The 16,323-nt window shown below is 49.2% G+C and overlaps 1 protein-coding gene across 2 annotated transcripts in view; it reads right to left on the reverse strand.

Moving 5' to 3' along the window:
* Positions 1–8,349, reverse strand: part of PAK1 (p21 (RAC1) activated kinase 1) — a 98,031-nt gene extending 89,682 nt beyond the window's left edge. For both annotated transcript variants that reach the window (XM_077926927.1, XM_028725908.2), the window contains exon 1: positions 8,113–8,349. The gene's annotated coding sequence lies outside the window, so the exon portion shown is untranslated. The remainder of the gene's footprint in view (positions 1–8,112) is intronic.
* Positions 8,350–16,323: the final 7,974 nt, after the last annotated feature.

Consider the following 16,323-nt stretch of genomic DNA (forward strand, 5'->3'; position numbering starts at 1 on the left):
GAGTGCTTTCCACACACATATATTCTAATGACCATGCATACATTGAGAGCTAAGTCAGCTGGTCAACCTCCCTATGCATACTTAGAATCTGAACATCTAAAAAGGATATATAAAACTGTATCTGGGCAGTGGATTAGATCAGGACATTGTATGCAGCCTTTGGTAAGAAATCAGGTCTGATCTCTGGAAAGAGTACTCTGTCCGTCCCATCACAGCTGGGGGGGGCAGGGAGGGGGCAGAAAAGGAGACCCCCCCCCTTTGGCTTCTGGCCTACCCACTGCCAACATGTGGGAATTCAGCCAAACGGAATCAGTCTATCCCTGGATTAGATGCATCTTGGCTGCACAACATATACACAAGCAAATACACGTGCATGAAACCCAAATGCCACTGTGCTTATTTTGCACCGATGGCCCTCCAAAAACTGCCAGCCCAAATCTACTACTTGTTATGCATTTGGACCCCTCTGAGGGTGTGGTAACCAAATTTTGCAAGACAGTTTGTGAGATCAGCTGTTGCCTATGTTTGGATAAAACTGGACATCATTTTGAGTCAAGATGGCGGAATGGACTTTTCAAAGCTGATATGGGTGTTCGTAAGAATCCCTGAGCATCGGCAGATATGAAACCAGCCAATGCCTCTACATAGCCCCATGCTTATTTCAGACATCGTGATATGTTGGTATATCACAAAGTTTAGGTGGTGATATATCTAGATGCTTCTTGGGAGAAAACCAACGACAAACCTAGACAGTATCTTAAAAAGCAGAGACATCACCTTGCCAACAAAGGTCCGAATAGTTAAAGCTCTGATTTTCCCAGTAGTGATGTATGGAAGTGAGAGCTGGACCATCAAGAAGGCTGATCGCGGAAGAATGGATGCTTTTGAATTATGGTGCTGGAGGAGACTCTTGAGAGTCCCATGGACTGCAAGAAGATCAAACCTCTCAATTCTGAAGGAAATCAGCCCTCACTGGAAGGACAGATCCAATACTTTGGCCACCTCATGAGAAGAGAAGAGTCCCTGGAAAAGACCCTGCTGTTGGGAAAGATGGAGGCCACAAGGAGAAGGGGATGACAGAGGATGAGATGGTTGGACAGTGTTCTTGAAGCTACCAGCATGAGTTTGACCAAGCTGCGGGAGGCCGTAGAAGACAGGAGTGCGCCGAAGACAGGAGTCATGAAGAGTTGGACACAACTAAATGACTAAACAACAAACAACATATCTAGATGTTGAAAACCAGATGTTGCCCAGTCCTAGCACGGAGCCTCTCCCAACCCTTCCTGGAGAAGCTGGGGATTGAACCTGGGGACTTCGGCTTGCAAGGCAGATGTTGTGCCATTGAGCTGTGGCCTTTCCCCCAAAGCACCTTGGAAAGTACCTTGGAGGTCACCCAGTCCAACCACATGCAGATTGCAGGATCTGCAGCTGAAGAAGCAAACTCCAGAATCCCTGGCAGATGGCCACCTGGCTTTCACCTTAAGTACTTACCAGGAAGGAGAGCTCACCCACTCCTGGGACAACCTGTTCCACTATCAAGAAGCTCCTACCATCAGTAGTAGTAGTAGTAGTAGTAGTAGTAATAATAATAATAATAATAATAATAATAATAATAATAATAATAATTTATTACTTATACCCGGCCCATCTGGCTGGCTTTCCCCAGCCACTCTGGGCGGCGTCCAACAAAACACTAAAATACAATAACCTATTAAACATTAAAAGCTTCCCTAAACAGGGCTGCCTTCAGATGTCTTCTAAAAGTCTGGTACCGTAGTTGTTGTTCTCTTTGACATCTGATGGGAGGGTGTGCCACAGGGTGGGCGCCACCACTGAGAAGGCCCTCTGCCTGGTTCCCTGTAGCTTTGCTTCTCGCAATGAGGGAACCTCCAGAAGGCCCTCAGCGTCTGGGCAGAATGATGGGGGTGGAGACACTCCTTCAGGTATACTGGGCCAAGGCCGTTTATATTATATTATATGTTATTCATTTAATCAGAAGGAATTTCAGGAACCAAGAAGTCGTATTGGCATTTCAGGTAGAAGGGCTGTAGCCTAGCTTTCTCCCAGACATGCTACTTTCCTCTGTGTGGGGAAAACCTCTGCGAGGAGGCGCAGTCAGTCTTGTGAGCTCCCACCCGCAGCCTGAAACTGCACAGCCCAGGCGCTGATCTACTGATACCAGATCTCCAGCTGGGTTCCAGACTGCAGTGCACAACCACAGGTGTGCAAGAGGCCTGGATCCCGAACCCACAGAGGCCTATCACATCTCGCCTTTCAGTTGCTCAAAGCTGCAAACAAGGGCTTGCTTCCCTTAAGCATTGATAGTCTGTCATTCTGGCCCGGGTCATTGGGCAGGGTGGGGCAGGTTAAACGTTAACCCCTGCTGTATACAGGTTCCTCGGGAAAGCAAAACGGCCTGCACAGGGAGTCTGTGTACTTCCAACCCTAGCGGTTGTGTAATCCGTTTCAGACAAAGGAGGTGTTGAAAAGGACCCGATTGCAGCATCACTTTTAAAAAAAAATATCCTGCAAAGTAAGGAGGAAGCAAGAGGCATCCCAAAATGGGCCAGTCTCAAATATTTAGGTGTTTGGAATCATGCGAGACCTTCAATTGGAACACGGGTTTTCGAGATGGTGTGTGGGCCGGTGTTAGTCAGGGGGTGGCGGCGTGAGGAGCGGGCGGGCAAAAAAGAACAGAGGAGCGTGGCTCGTTTGGGGTTATTTTGGAATGTTTTCAAATCACACATGGTTCTTGTTATAACACATAATCAGAAATTGTGCACTCACAATCGGGATCCTTGTGTCCAACAGAGCGGCCAGCCAGCCTCCCATTAGGTCTTTAAGGGCTTTCAGAATAAAGGCCGTTTATTTCATTCGCGGCTTTAACAACCCATCAGGCACCCCTGTGATTAACTCCCTTTCACTGAAAAGGAAGTAGCTTGAAGCTTTAAAAAAAAAAATAGTGCCCTGTATAGCATAGAGACTCATTTCTGGAAAGAGGCGAGATTTGAACTCGGGGCACGACACACGAGGTGAGGTTGAAAGCGGCGCAAGAAGCTGAAGATATATATAAGCTAGGTACCAAATGGCCCCTTAAACCAAAGTTGCAGTCGCCAAAACGGAATGTCTGGTTGCCATTTTTGGTAAGATGGCTCTGAAATCTTGTTTTTCAAATGATGGGCTGGCTGTGATGGCCTACAGGAAACTCAGGCCATGTGCTGAAACAGCCTTCTGCTCCTTTTTATCTTAGTGCAAACCAATTCCCCATAAAAGCTCAGTTGAACCCAGAGGAAATGCGTGGGCTGGAGCTCTGTTTTGCCAGCACCGAAGACGCTGGCATTATTGGACAGTTGCAGGGGCCGTTAACGGGAGCAAAGATCACGTCCCGACACTTTGCACTGACGGATGGCGAACAATGCCTTCAATAGAGAAGGAGCCTCTTGGTGAGGCTCCCTTTCTGAAAGTGAATGCCCTCTATAGAGTTCTGCCCAGCAGAAAGAGCACGATCCATCTCTGCACTCCCAACTCCCCCATCCTTCTCCGCAGCAGCAGTGGGGGAAACTGACCCAGGGCATTTAGGCAAGATGACCCCAACCGGATAAAACAATGCACACACAAACCCTTCCCAGGAATCATGCGCTGCCACAGACGGTTGGTCACAAGTCACCCGCAAAGCCTGAGCTACTCAAATTTGAAGAGAATCCAGTGCTTCTCCTGAAAGTATTTCTACTAACTAAGCACATGGAGAGAGAGAGGGATGAAGAGGAACACTGGGGGAAATCATTACTGATCTGATGCTCAGAAATTATCCATTTCTTGCTTTTCCTAACAGAAGCTATTCCGGAAGTCTGTTCAACTTCCAAAACATTTGGAAACCAAGGTGCGGCTTCCAATTGGCTGCAAGAAGCTCCTGCAGCCAATCGGAAGACACGGAAGCCAGAATTTCAGGTTCCAAAGAACATTCGCAAAGCGGAACACTCACTTCCGGGTTTGCGGCGTTCGGGAGCCAAAACGTTTGACTCGCAAGACATTCGGCAACCAAGGTACGGCTGTACAGTCATACCTCGGGTTACAGACGCTTCAGGTTGCGTTTTCTCAGGTTACAGACCCGCCGAAACCCGGAAGTACCGGAATGGGTTACTTCTGGGTTTTGGCGGTCGCGCATGCGCAGAAGCGCTAAATTGCACTTTGCACATGCGCAAAAGCACCCACGTCCACTGTATCCTGTTCATAGCAGGGGCAGGAGGAAGTAGTCCTCTAACAGAGCAAGAGCAGGGAATATTTTTCACCCCGAGGTCCATTTTTCCTTCTAAACAACCTTCAGAGGGCCACATGCTAGTGGCGAGCAGGGTCAGGAGGTGCAGCAAATGTTAATCTACGGATGCACCTTCTCTATTCCCCATCTAGACAAGCAAGAAGCACTAGCAGAATTCAAAGACACGTTCTAGCCAGGCAAAAAGCACTCACAGAAGATGACGAGGCAGTGAAGGATGTGGCCTGCAGGAAAGGAGAGTGGCCTGGCGACAGTTCCCAACAGCCAGAGAGAGAGGCCTAGGGGGACACATTTGGCCCCAGGGTCTGACGCACCCCATTCCTACAGGCTTACTCCCTGCATTCACAGCAAGAGCCCAAGAAAACATATACAGAACTGAAGAGTTGGAAGGCACCTCAAGGGTCATCTAGTCCCACTCCCTGCAAGGCATGAATCTTTTGTCCAACGTGGGGCTCAAACCCACAACCCTTTAAGCCACCTTAAACTGGGTCAGGGCAGATGGGGCTCGTCCACCTGAGAAGGCAGCCCATCTAGCAGAAGGAAAACTCCAGTCTTAAACCTCTGCGGCTTTGCGGCTATACAGTGGTACCTCGGAAGTTGAACGGAATCCATTCCGGAAGTCCGTTCAACTTCCAAAACATTCAGAAACCAAGGCATGGCTTCCAATTTTGCTTCAGCCAATCAGAAGCCGCGTTGGATATTCGGGTTCCAAAGAATGTTCACAAACCAGAACATTCACTTCCAGGTTTACAGCATTCGGGAGCCAAAATGTTTGACTCGCAAGGCTTTCAGGATCCAAGATACTTACCGGTATTTCTGTAAAAGGCTTCTTCCGGCTAATTAAAGGCTATGCTAATCCAGTGGAGTCCCTAAAACAGTTGGATGGCATCTTGTACGCCTCCTCCTGGCAACTCCCGCAGCAAGGCTGGTGCCAAACACATTGCCTGGCTTTTTTTTGGACCATATCTATGAGGCCGAAAGAGGGGTCTTGTCGTCTGGGCCTCCATACACACTGCCCAGGCTTGTGCCCCAGGGAGATCGTTTCTGTGCTGCAAAGGCACAGAACCCTGTGCTTCAACCCTGGAGGCGTCTCGAGACATACGGTGCCAGCGAGAATGACAAAAAGTGGGTCAGGCCACTGGCCCATCTAACCCAGGCTCAGTTTATTCTAACTGGAAGCAGCTCCCCAAAGTATCAATGCACAGTCTTTCCCACCACCTACCTGATCCTTCTGCCTCTACCTGGGGATACCAGGGAATGAGCGGGAGACCTTCTGAAAGCAAAGCACCCTCTCTGCCACTCAGCTATGGAAGTGGAAGCACCAGCCTACATAGTATTGTGTTGGTGCATCCTATTCATAAAGAAGGCTGATCGCCGAAGAATGGATGCTTTCGAATTATGGTGCTGGAGGAGACTCAAGAGAGTCCCATGGACTGCAATAAGATCAAACCTCTCCATTCTGAAGGAAATCAGCCCTGAGTGCTCACTGGAAGGACAGATCCTGAAGCTGAGGCTCCAAGACTTTGGCCACCTCATGAGAAGAGAAGACTCCCTGGAAAAGAACCTGATGTTGAGAAAGATGGAGGGCACAAGGAGAAGGGGACGACAGAGGACGAGATGGCTGGACAGTGTTCTCGAAGCTACCAGCATGAGTCTGACCAAACTGCGGAGGCAGTGGAAGACAGGAGTGCCTGGCGTGCTCTGGTCCATGGGGTCACGAAGAGTCGGACACGACTAAACGACTAAACAACAACAACAACAACAACAACAAATTCAATTTGGGCTTTCATTCTCCACAACTAGCAAAGATCTGCACCTCCAGTCTCACGGGCTGCAGGCGCACACTCAATGCCCTTGTGCTCCCCTCGCATGTCACATACATCAAGTCTAGTTCACATGTGAAATGTACATCACTCAGATGTGTGAACTGCCTCCACTGAGAAACACAGCTGTTAGCCAATACAGTATAAAGGTTTGCTCTGTGATGCCTCATTCTCCCATGCGAGTCATCATGTTGCAGTCATCAAGCGATCTGCAGGCAGATCTGAATCAACACCTCCAAAGGGCAAAGTAATGCATTAAAAAAAAACCACCATACCAGTGATTTTGCAGTCAACAAAAAGATTAAGGCATACTAAAGGTAAAGGGACCCCTGACCATTAGGTCCAGTCATGGGTGACTCTGGGGTTGCGGTGCTCATCTCGCTTTATTGGCTGAGGGAGCCGGCATACAGCTTCCGGGTCATGTGGCCAGCATGACTAAGCCGCTTCTGGCGAACCAGAGCAGCGCACGGAAACGCCGTTTAGCTTCCCACCAGAGCGGTACCTATTTATCTACTTGCACTTTGATGTGCTTTCGAACTGCTAGGTTGGCAGGAGCAGGGACCGAGCAACGGGAGCTCACCCCATCGCAGGGATTCGAACCACCGACCTTCCGATCGGCAAGTCCTAGGCTCTGTGGTTTAACCCACAGCGCCACCCGCGTCCCTTAAGGCATACTAAGTCGCAATCAATTTGCATTAAGCAATATTGAGTATGCAATCCCAGCAGCACCAGAAATACCCCAGGGTGCACAGGGGCAATTAGAAAATAAGAGCCCTAGTTTGTTATTTGGAAAAGATTCCCCCCCCCCCCCCGAAAAGGCTAGAAAAGGCTAGGCTGGGAAATTTCACTCACACCTACCCATCCCACTAATACTTTAGAGCTTTGGACAAAACAGATCAACTTTTGTTTCATCCTGTTCCATGCTAGGGAAATTTAACTCTGACCCTCTTCTTCCAGTGTCCAAAGCACATTGCAATTATACCAAAGCAAAGCAAAACTGATTTTTTAAAAGGGGGAACTAAACATTTCAGCAGTTCTGCAAAAATTGCATTTATGTCACACATGGATCTTTGCCACCCCAAAGACACTTCCCAGGGAGTAAGTCCCAATGAACCTAATTGTGTTTGGGGGGGGGGGGTGGACATACTTCTGAGAATTGTACTGTGAAGCCTCCCAAACCATTTTAAAAGCCTTTGTTGTGGGAGGGGGGCTGTTAAATTCCTCAAGCGGATGGCGGATAAAAGGAGCCAGGTGCTTCACACACCCGGCGGCCCCCCATCCTCCCACAGGAGGCAAGGAGTCAGTCCTCAACTCAGCCTGGGAAAAGAGGAGGGGCGCCGGCAGCCCAGAGTCGAGTCCCTTTGTTAAATGGCCCGTCGAAAGAGCGGAGATTTCTTTTGAATGGAAGGGACACGGAGTCGGCCCATCACCATCCACTTTCGGGGGGGGGGCAGATCTTCTTATTTGATTATTTGGGGAAGGGGGCGTGGAGAGAGGTGGGCAAACAAAACCTGCAGCTTTGCATTCTGACCAGGAAGCATCTGCCGAGCGGCTTTTCTAATTCCATAGGTGCCTTTTGCGCGTGGGGGCGTGTGTGTGTGTGTGTGAAAATCAATTTCATGCGCGCACACCCCCCACACCTAGGGGGGGGGCGGGGAAAGCTGGGATTCTATGAAATGCAGGAGAACGAGAACCGGCCCTTTCAGGAAGGGCGATACTGTCGTGTCGTTTTGGTGCGGCAGATGCACCACGCAACGCCCCCCAATAAATAATCGGACCCCCCCCCCAAAAAAAAAACTTCACCAGGAGGATCCCTTTCGTCCTCGCCCTTCCAGCTGAGAAAAAGAGCGAGAGAGAGAGAAGGAACTCTTGCCGGGGAAGGCGCAAACTTGGCAGCGCCCGGAGCGCAGCGCCGGCGCGCGCCTGGGAATTTGGAGACGCGGCTGGTCGGCGCAGCGCTGGCTCTGCGGCTGCTTCCGCGTGTGCGGCTGGTGGCATCGCGCTAAGGGGACTTACCGGCTTCTCCCCGCCTCCTGCTGCTGCTGCTGCAAGCCGGTCAGGCGGGCGCGCAGCCGGGATGGCTTTCCTCTCCTCCGCCTTCCTCTCCGCGGCTCCTCCGGCTGGCGATCCCTCGGCCGGCGCTCCGCAGCGAGGCGAGGCCGCCCGCCCAGCCGCGTCGTGCCCTCGGCCCGCCCCTATTGTCAGAGCGGCCGGCCAGCCTCCGCCTGCTCCTACCTTGCCCACCCGAGGACTGCGGCAGCGCCCGCCCCCGTGGCCACCTACCCCCGCCTCGCCCATTGGCTCGCCTCCCTCGGCCCCGCCTCTCTCCGATGGCTGCGGGGGGTGTCCTGCTCGGCGCCGCCGCCTTTTTTCAGGAGGTAGGGAGGCTGGACGGGGAGGTGGGGTCGGAAGCGGGCGGAGAAGGAGGGGAGCTCGTAGCCAAAAGGGCTGCGCCGGCCGGCAGAGCGCCGGGGAAAGTTTGGAGAGGAGAAACGCACCGTCATGATTTCCCGGTGGAAGCGGCAGGATTAGGGATGGCGAAGCGTAATTACGCACGGCGGGGAATCTCGCTGGTGAGAGCTTCGGGGATCGATCGGCGGAAATGGGAATCAATTGGAATATGAGAGAGAGAGAGAGAGAGAGAGAGAGGGACCATCATTCATAGGCATAGATTTGTAGGATTGGAAGGGACCCTGGGGTCATCTAGTCCAACCCCCTGAAATGCAGGAATCTCAACATACAACGCCTCCAATTCTCAGCAAGATTAACGCTGCCTTATTATAGGCACGCAAACACGACTGGGGAAGGTCACACGGTCGTTCTTCTATCATGCAGGCACAAGCGTTCACTAAGGAATTAAACAGGGGAAAGGGAAATGCCCAGTTTCAATCAGAACCCTTTAAACAGGTCTTAAGATCTAGGGTGGGCAGTTCATCTCTCAGCCTACAAAGTCTATGTGTTCATACAGGAAGGGGGGAAATCGTTACTCAGCCACCAGAAGAACAAGTACAGTGGTACCTCGGGTTACATACACTTCAGGTTACATACGCTTCAGGTTACAGACTCTGCTAACCCAGAAATAGTGCTTCAGGTTAAGAACTTTGCTTCAGGATGAGAACAGAAATCGTGCTCCAGTGGTGCGGCGGCAGCAGGAGGCCCCATTAGCTAAAGTGGTGCTTCAGGTTAGGAACAGTTTCAGGTTAAGAACGGACCTCCAGAATGAATTAAGTACTTAACCCGAGGTACCACTGTACACGGGTAGCTCAAGAGTTTAAACAGCCAAACACAGGGGAAAATAAGAAGTGAGTACCTTTCACACATAATGCAGTTCCTGGGAAATACTGACTAGCCAGGTTGCGCTTTCCTTATTAAAGAAAGTTTACTTGAAAGTAAATTTGCACGTTGAAGTACAGAAGTAAGAAAAATTTGAAAAAGAGAGCTTAGGACTCTGCCTGTTGGATCAGGCCAGTACCCCATCTAGTCCAGCAGTGTGCATGCACACGAAAGCTTGTACAGTACCCAGAACATACCTGTATTTAGTTGGTCTCTAAGGTGCTACTATTGGGACGCAGGTGGCGCTGTGGGTTAAGCCACAGAGCCTAGGGCTTGCCGATCAGAAGGTTGGCGGTTCAAATCCCCGTGACGGGGTGAGCTCCCGTTGCTCGGTCATTGCTCCTGCCAACCTAGCAGTTTGAAAGCACGTCGAAGTGCAAGTAGATAAATAGGGACCGCTCCGGCGGGAAGGTAAACGGTGTTTCCGTGCGCTCCTCTGGTTCTCCAGAAGTGGCTTAGTCATGCTGGCCACATGAACTGGAAGCTGTACGCCGGCTCCCTCGGCCAATAAAGCGAGATGAGTGCTGCAACCCCAGAGTCAGCCACGACTGGACCTAATGGTCAGGGGGACCTTTAAGGAGTCTCAAAGCGGCTAACATTCTCCTTTCCCTTCCTCCCCCACAACAGACACTCTGTGAGGTGAGTGGGGCTGAGAGACTTCAGAGAAGTGTGACTGGCCCAAGGTCACCCAGCAGCTGCATGTGGAGGAGCGTAGACACGAACCCGGTTCCCCAGATTATGAGACTACAGCTCTTAACCACTACACCACACTGGCTCCCCAATGTTTCCACCGCTCGCGCAAGCGTGGTGGGAGCACCGGGGCTGGCTCAGCTGGGAATCGAGAGCCCTCCTGCACCCAGTTGAGCCATGCAAACAACCTGCATTGTTCCAGCCCATGAGGCGCTAGGTTGACACCACATCAGCTCCCATGGTGAGAGCTGTGGCAATTTCACCTAGCGCCTTGTAGGGTGAGGCCAACACAGCTTGTTTTCTCAACATTGTGGTATATCGCCAGACCACAATGTTTGACTGGTGATACTTCTTCTTTGGCGATCACTCATAGCCGAGTAAGATTGTCTTCCATAAACACGGCTTTAACAATGAGTCCATAAGTGACTGTGGAGGCCAATTCTGGATCCATGTGTCCTTCCACAGTGGGGACGTAGGTTTCCAGGCAGGAGTCGATCACAGTGTGGATTTGCCAAGCGTGCCCTCCTTTTAACATGTTTCTCCCTTGTGTCCTGAGTTTGAGTGTCTTCAAAGCCCTTGACACCTTTGGGAAAGGCTGTTCTCCAAGTGGAGCACTCGCAGGCCAGTGTTTCCCAGTTGTCAGTGTTTATACTACATTTTTTAAGATTTGCCTTGAGAGAGTCTTTAAACCTCTTTTGTTGACCGCCAGCATTACGCTTTCCATTTTTAAGTTTGGAACAGAGTAGTTACTTTTGAAGACGATGATCAGGCATCTACACAACATGACCAGTCCAACGAAGTTGATGTTGAAGAATCTTTGCTTCTTCCAGATATTAGTTCACCTGTCTTTCCAAGTAATGTGTAAAAATTTTCGGAGACACCGTTGAAGGAATCTTTCAAGGAGTTGGAGATGGCATTTATAAGTGGTCCATGTTTCACAGGCATACAGTAAGGTTGGTAGTACAATAGCTTTGAGCATTTTGGTTTCCCTACGAATGTCCCAGTCGTCAAACACTTTGAACTTCAATCGGGAGAAAGCCGCACTCGCAGAGCTCAGGCGATACTGGATTTCGGCATTAATGTTGGCCCTTGTGGAAAGATAACTGCCTAGGTAGGAGAAGTGATCGATCTCTAAGGTACTGCTAGCCTCACAAGTGTGTGTGTGTTGCTGCAACAGCAGGTTATCACGCCGCTCCCTCTGTAATTGTCCTCCCTTTCTATAGCTTTTGCTTTCTGCACATCAGCAAAGTGGTCTTCTGGAAAAATAGAAAAGTTCGTCTCTTTTCTAAAGTGGAAGGGAGAGAGGACTTTCTTTGTGATGTGGGGGGCTACAGTGCGACATGCAGTTCCCTGCTGCTGTTTAAAGGTAAAGGGACCCCTGACCATTAGGTCCAGTCGTGACTGACTCTGGGGTTGCGGCGCTCATCTCGCTTTATTGGCTGAGGGAGCCAGCGTACAGCTTCCGGGTCATGTGGCCAGCATGACTAAGCCACTTCTCGGCAAGCCCTAGGCTCTGTGATTTAACCCACAGTGCCACCCGCATCCTTCCTGCTGCTGCTTACTGACCCCAAATATCCACCCCTCCCCTTCTTCGGCTACTACTTGGAAGCAAACCTTTTGTGACAACCTCTAAACCACCCTCCAGGCTTGAGGAAGGTGGAGGCCACAGCCCTGCTGAGAATGTTGATTCATCACCTAAGCACAGCTTCTGACAGCTTTCCTTGCTAATACGCCCCCAGGGGTCATTGCATTGTTTCCTATATAGCTGTTTTTCTCCTTGGTTGGGGTTATGCAAGAAACCGCCTGGCTTCCTTGGAATGCTTGCCCCATTGAGATTCCGAAGGAGTGCTTGGGGTTTCATTAGCAGCTTTTTTGTCTTGGGTGGAACACCTGGAGATCTGCTCCAAAGGCTGTCTTAGAGAAGTAGCAGGACAGCAAGCATGCCACATAGAGACAGAACGCCCCTCCCCTTGTTTGCAATTCCTTTGTTGCTTTCCAAGTCATAAAGCACACACTGGGATCCGCAGCTGCATCAGCTGGTTTTCAGAAATTCTCTTCTAGGAAACTGTATGCATGGCTTATTCATTCTGCAAGTGAATGGAGGACTGGCCCAGGCATTAGGCGGAGTATGACAGCTGCCTCAGGCAGCAGATTTGGCTGTCTCAAAAAAGCAGCAAATTGTGCATTAGTTGATTAATTAAATAGTGTGTGTTTAATAATATAATATTTATTATTATGATGATGTTTATTATTATTATGTTTATTATGATTATCATGGTTATTATGTTTATTATTATGATGATGATGATTATGTTTACAGTGGTGCCTCGCATGATGAAATTAATTCGTTCCGCGAGTTTTGTCGTCTTGCGATTTTTTTTGTCTTGCGAAGCACGGTGTCGGGAAAGTTTTGGAAAAGCTTCAAAAATCACCAAAGTCTTTAAAAACCTCAAAAAAGGCTACCACACCGCGTTCTATGAGTTGCTCCTCGAAGTCAAGTCGCAACTGTATTAACGGTGTTAAGAAAAAGGAAACAAACTTGCAAGACGTTTCCGTCTTGCGAAGCCAGCCCATAGGGAAAATCGTCTTGCGAAGCAGCTCAAAAAACAAAAAACCCTTTCGTCTAGCGAGTTTTTTGTCTTGCGAGGCATTCGTCTTGCGAGGTACCACTGTATTATGTTTATCTCCCGCCCATCTGGTTGGGTTTCCCCAGTCCTCTGGGCGGCTGACAGCATATATAAAAACATAATAAAACATCAGACATTAAAAAAACAGAATACAGTCATACCTCAGGTTGCGAACACTTCAGCTTGCGCGTTTTCGGGTTGCAGACCCAGAATGGGTTACTTCCAGGTTTCGGCACTCGCGCATGCGTAGAATCACAAAATGATGTCACGCGCATGCACAGACGCAGCGCTGCGGGTTGCGACCGTGCCTCTCGCATGGATCATGTTCGCAACCCGAGGTATGACTGTATCTTATATGGACATTAAATAAACCAATAAATGAATAAAAAAGAAGAAGAAGAAGAAGAAGAAGAAGAAGAAGAAGAAGAAGAAGAAGAAGAAGAAGAAGTTGTTTAAAGTTATGGCCAAATTAAAATAACCACCAGCCCCAACTAAACATTTAACCAACAAAAATATAACAGAGGAACCAAAATTAAAACCATTTAAAACATTTTAGTCAGTTTCCCAACCCAAGAGCCGTTCCAGCAACGTTTCTTGCCAAGGAGGCAGAGAAATGCTTCTGAGATGTTTTGAACAGCCTTGGGTGTTATGTACCTTGACCTTTTAGCAGTGGCAAGAGGGTAAGCTGATGGTGCCCGGGGAAAATCTTAAGTGCTACAGGGAATAGGTACTGGCTCAGAATTTTTGACACTAATGTGTTTGAGGGAAGCACCTTTCTAAGTCCTACCTGGAAATGCCAAGGATTGAACCGAAGACCTCCTATGTGTTAGCAGATCTCCTACCACTAAGCTGCAACCCTCTTGAATATACACCGATATACCTCTTTCTAATTAATTGGAAGATAGCTATGATGGGGTTAGACTTCCTTTGGATTCCAAAATGGCACTGGTGCCCATCATGTGCCAACTGTGTCCTTTTGAATATTATGCTAACCGCTCAGGGTGTTCACATTCTGAATAACAGAACACACAGGCATAAATCTGATATTTAAAAGTGGGGCGTGTATATAGGCAGGTTTTGCTCTCCAATCTGGACCCACCCCTACATTTCGCTCTATACTTCCTAGGAGTGGACTGGGAGAGTCTCAGAGGCCAGGTAAAGAGAACTAAAAGGCCGCATTTGGGCCCTGAGCCTCAAGTTTCCCAGCTCTCCTTTTAGCAGCACCTTCGTAAAGAGACTTAGCAGGTGATGTTTTCCTCGCAAGGAGAAAATTGCTGGCAGAAGTGTCACTTGTTGCCTTCCTTCTTTTGAAACCGTTGCTCAGAGTTCAAGAATTGAATGGGGGGGAGAGTGGCAAGCCTATGCGGGGTGGGTGTTCATTTCACAGGACAAAATGAGCATGTGGAACACACTGTGATGGCCTGGGAATCAGATTCGGATGCTGATCTTGAGGGATCCCAGCCTGCACAGGATTCCCCACCTCCAGAACCAGCTGAGCCGGGGCTGGAGCATGAGCCTGAAGGGTCCTCACCTGTGCTGGATCCTCAGGTGCAGGCACTAGCTGAGTCTGCTCTGGCTCCTGAAGTGATGGAGGACCCATTGCCTGCAGGTGCTCCACTCTCAGCCCCGTAAGAGGAAGCTGAAGTTGCCTCTGGGTCCAGTGACCCTCCAGCCTCTCCTGAGCTGCAGAGGCTCAGGGCAGAGAGGCGGAGGGAACTAAGTTCCCGCAGGAGGAGTGCTCGCCTCCAGGCCAGGAGAGGCGAGTCACCTGAGGATTGGGGCCGCCTTATGCCTCGGGGCAGATAAAAGCCAGCCAGCCCAGTCCCAAGTTGCGGGAGCAACATTGTTGGTTCCAGCCTGATCTCTGACCTGCTTCCCTGCCGGAGCTCCTGACCTCACCCGACGCCCTGCCCTGCACCCAGCTTCGACTTCTACAGACTGCCTTCATATTGCACCATTGACCTCGGACTGGACTCGGACCTCACCTCTCGGTTAGCCCCCGGGACCAGCACACACACAATAGATGTGGTCTTGGCCAGTGGCTCAGCTGGTTTGTTAAACTCTTGTACGATAGCTCTAGTAAGTGTTTCCCCCTTATACAGTGGTACCTTGGTTTACAAACTTAATCCATTCCGGAAGTCCGTTCTTAAACCAAAGCGTTCTTAAACCAAGGCATGCTTTCCCATAGCACCGGGGGACTCAGTTTACACTCAACAGGAAGTGGAACATGTTCTGCTTCCAAGGCAAAGTTCACAAACCAAAACACCTACTTCCGGGTTTGCAGCGTTCTTCAAGTTGTTCATAAACTAAGCTGTTCTTAAACCAAGGTTCCACTGTAAATTGTGGCTGAAAAGAAGCCCTGTGAAAGGCTATATACAAACCTGGATTTACCAAGTCTAATGGGCAATATTTTGTTCCAAGCAGGGGTGCCAAAATGAATAAAATATTGTGGAAGCCCAGGTAAGCCCCGCCTTGCAGAATCGGTCACATGATGTAATGCACACACAAATGCCCATCAACTTTGTGGGGGCCCAGCCCCCTCAAATATTTTATTTTATTGCTGAGGCCCTCACAGCCCCTAGGAGTTCGCTCCTATGATTCCAAGGAAGTTTTAAAAAATGAAAACAATAAGGTATTCATTCTCTTAATATCGTTGATATTTGCAGGTGCTCACAGACTTTGATATGCCTGTGCTGTCCCGGCACCTGTTGTTGTTGTTTTTTAGCTGGCAAACCTATATTTCTGCAATAAGGACAAATCAGAGAGCCAGTGTGGTGTAGTGGTAAAGAGCGGTAGTCTCGTAATCTGGGGAACTGGGTTCGCGTCTCCGCTCCTCCACATGCAGCTGCTGGGTGACCTTGGGCCAGTCATGCTTCTTTGAAGTCTCTCAGCCCCACTCACCTCACAGAGTGTTTGTTGTGGGGGAGGAAGGGAAAGGAGAATGTTAGCCGCTTTGAGACTCCTTAAAGGGAGTGAAAGGCGGGATATCAAATCCAAACTCTTCTTCTTCTTCTTCATATTATGCAGCCACTTCTCAACTCCCTTGTCCCTGGGAGAGCTAATCGTGAGATACTTGGAAGAATAACTTAACGCGCACGTTAGTGAAAAGAGGAAGAACACCTAGCGACACCTGGGACACGCACATATACAGATCTGCCTCACAAGAAAAGCTCAAATATAGCACATGGCCTCCCAAACCCATCTCGGTTTTCACCCTTGGTGAGGTCACCCAAAGATATGGCACCCAGTGGAAAAACAACTGGTTTGAACTGTTCCAAACTAGAACAATGGAACTGGTGCTTATGAAGAACAGAGGATCTGACGAACGGATTATTAAAAACGTGTGAGGCAAACGGTGGAAGTCTTTTTTGAAAAAAACAACACTTTTTAAGGTAGATAAGGACAAGATGAAATTATACAATTGAATAGATGGGAAATGGCTATGTATAGTGAATACTGATCTACTTTTAAAAATTTTCACCTATGATCCTTTTCTTTTACTTCTTTATTTTTTCTTTGTTCTTTTTTCTGATATCTTTCATTTCACTCCTTTATTGTGAATAGCATTTTATAGAGG

Source organism: Podarcis muralis, chromosome 4 (genome assembly GCF_964188315.1).
Source record: "Podarcis muralis chromosome 4, rPodMur119.hap1.1, whole genome shotgun sequence".
Lineage (NCBI taxonomy): Eukaryota > Metazoa > Chordata > Lepidosauria > Squamata > Lacertidae > Podarcis > Podarcis muralis.